Here is a 3,579-nt window from a genome sequence, read left to right on the forward strand (position 1 = left end):
TCGATTCAAAGAGAGTCACGTATGATTGTGGAGTCATGGCTAACTTCACACAAGATAGCCAAGCAAGTGCTTCGGATACCAATCTTCTCTCCTCACAGTTGGATTATTGTGGAACCATACGTGAAATCTATGAAGTTGATTTCAGACGATTTATATTTTCATTCTTGATGTAAAATGGTTTAGAACTATTTACAACGGTCCCCATGTGACAGTGAGAAAAGATAGTAGTGGTTTCTTTGCAATAGACTCCACCAAACATTGGACCGATGAAAGTGATACTTTTGTTTTTCCCGAGCATTATGAGTAGGTGCATACTAATGATTTAATTAATTGAAGCTTTCGTTTTTAAAGATCCATTGATACATGTACTTGAGCATAATTTCATATATATAATTGACGACATTTGGCACCCATCTTCAATATAGGTGGTTTTTCATCCGGATTGTTCTGATCCAAGATGGTGGTACGTGATCCAAGTTGCACCACGAAGTAAGCAAATTTTTGAAGATAGAGATGTGGATATGGAGATGCCACTACCAATGCCGGATCCAATTGATCCCGATGAATCTAGCGAAGAAGATGAAGATCACAATATGAGCCAAGAGGAAGATGCGCATAATGACAACGCACGCGAGGAAGATGGAGATCACGATATTGAGGAAGAAGACAACGATCATCAAGAATCACCACACTTTATTGAAGAAGATGATCAAGTACTTTTAGGTGAACGTATGATGCTAGAGTACAATGATGATATAGGAGATCAACTCGGTATAGAGTTGGAGATAGACTTGTTTGGTGCCTTAGACTTGGCTCAAGATGAAACAGTTGATGTAAATGCTCTTCATTGATTTTTTTCATCTCAAACTTGGACATGAATATATGAGCTTCAAAGGCTTGATGTACATGCTCTCATATTTTTATTCTCTATGAGATCAAACATGTATGAAAATTTAAAAAATTTTGTCATTGGAAAAAACTAACTTTTAAGGCCTATATGAGTAAAAAACCTCTCTGGAAAACGTCGCTATAAAATAGTATATCAGTGTCGCTATATAGTGACACTTAAAAGTCGCTATATAGTGACCTTTGTAATAGTCGCTATATAGCAATGTTTGCCTAAAGTCGCTATATAATGATGCTTTACGGGATGCACTTTTCATACCGTCGATTAGCGCCCCGCGCAGTAAACGTCGGTACGTAAACGTCGCAATAATAGGATCCATGTGTAGTAGTGAAATAGCTCCAACAACCCACTGCAGTGGTGGTTGCATGGAGATAGATCTAGAAAAATGCAATTAAGCTTTTAGAAAATGCAATTGGCGATACGGCCCTTAAGAAGTCCCCTTTAGGGGCAAGGGCCATATCGACATGCATTATATGATATCCAAGATGCCACTAGACAGATATGGCATGTCGATATGGCCCTTGCCCCTAGAGGGGACCCCTCAAGGGCCATATTAACATTTGTATTTTTCTTGGTTGCATAAGGAAATACATTTTCCTTGGTGCACTAATATACAACTCTAAGAACCAGCACGATGGTTGTCATAGATCTCCTTCTATTTGCGACTATGTGATCGTCATAGATCTCCTTCTCTAATAAGTAAAAATAGGTAAGTGAATGAAACTAGAGATTAGATATAGTGCATGAGTAATGACCATGATGGAGATTCAGCAAAATTGATCGGGCGAAGGAATTCATAGGGGGTTTAGCCAGAGGGGGTCAAGGAGGAGGATGCTACCATCGACAACCTTTGTAGGGCACCTCGACACAGAATACTTGACAATATGATCAGAGAGGAGAGGGGGCTGAGAGCAGGGTGAGAGAGAAAGGGAAAGGGAGACAACAAGAGCGAGTGTAGGCTAAGGGGAGGGAGAGAGGGGGATGAGCATAGCGATGGATACAGGGAAGGGAGGTTTGAGGGGAGGGACTGAGGGAAAAGAAGGGGAGGAGGGAGAGGCTACATAGAGATGCTATGTAAAAAGTAGAGTAAAGGGTTTTTTATTCCTACCCTCATAAGTAAGAGGGAGGGGGCCTTCCCTCATAAATAGAGAGACAGTCTCTTTAATCACACTCCTCTTTATTCCTACTTTGCTTTCGACCTCTCCATTACTCCCAATTGCCTTTCCACCCCTCTATTAATTCCTACTCCCTCATCTTACCTTTCCATCCCTTCCATCCTCCCTTCTCATCAATTCCGTCCCTTATAAAAAAGAGGGGAAAAGGACCTTCCTCTCATAAATGGAGAAACTTCCTCATTAATCAATCTGTGCTTTACTTCCCACCTTCCCTTTCCACTCCTCCAAGTGAATACATTTTTGAATCGTTTGGACCTATATATTATCATGCTTGTCCTAATTACCTTAAGACACATCATTAAGCCTTGCGCTTGGCAGAGTACTAATGCGTTTCTTAGATCTACTAGATAAGAGCTTTGTTCTCTAGGCAAAAAGGAGTCAAAAAATTATACACCTAAACAAAAAATGGTGAAATTTTGAATGCTTTGCTAGGAGTCGGGACTACAGTGTAATGGGTCATTATATTGGATAAGGCTTCATTCAAGGGCGAAAAATTCTACATAAAAACAACAAGTATTCAGTAGGCCTACCCGAGATGAAGGCAAGAAACAAGAAGGGAAGAACAAGACAAATGGCCAAGCGAGATGGAAGTTGAAACCTCAACTTGCTCTTGCAAGGCGACGTTCTACATGAGGGGATGCATGGGTGGTTGCATCAAATAGAACCCACCTCTCCTAGACCTGAGAAAGGGACCCTTAAAGTAAGTACCTGCAATCCGAAAAGAAGTTCCTTCCTCACATGCACGTATTTCACCACCTGTGAAATGTATAAAATTGTTAACTGGTATTGAGCAGTAAATCTTTGAGGTCACGCAAGTTTGACATATGCACTCAAGAGAAGAGAGGAATGGAGGGTTGGTGTTCTGGACTGTGGACGACCTGCTCTGTTTAGCACTGCCAGGAAATAGGAACCGAAAATGGGCAAGCCCTAGTGAAAGACGTCCAGAGGACGTCCATTGCGAATTTGTCCTTACACTTTTGAGGTAGGGATGTTTGTTTAACAAATCCTAAGATACAAAAACAATGAAAATCCCAGAGCATTCGTTCAATAGCATGCTACCAAGAATTCTTGCTGTCCCAAGGCACTTTTGGGGGTCCCTCTCTTTAAACTAGCGGTAGATGGCAACGTCTATTGCAGAAAGATTTGGGGAAACCAAAAGCAGTAGGGTTTAATCGTGGTTGCCAAAATCGAAGAGACCAGATACTGTGGTGCTTGGAGGCTCAACTCGGCAAACCAATGTAGTTGCCGGAGAATCCGTCCGTGCTGGAGTTAGGAATTGAGAGGAAGCAAGAGGAAGAGTACAGGTGGGCTGAAATGGAGAACAAGGCTATATGCTCACTGAGCAACCTAAGAAATCCCATCCATCTTGCTACAAAGGGCGCCATAGATGAACACTCATGTACCAATGAAAATATTTACAAAGTTTTGAATTAGAAATTTATGAAAATCGAGAATTTTCTCTTTCACATTCAATCGATTACTAAGCCATACCCCTTT

This window comes from Dipteris shenzhenensis, chromosome 14 (assembly GCF_047967505.1).
Source record: "Dipteris shenzhenensis isolate YYH24624 ecotype China chromosome 14, Dip_SZ_1.0, whole genome shotgun sequence".
Lineage (NCBI taxonomy): Eukaryota > Viridiplantae > Streptophyta > Polypodiopsida > Gleicheniales > Dipteridaceae > Dipteris > Dipteris shenzhenensis.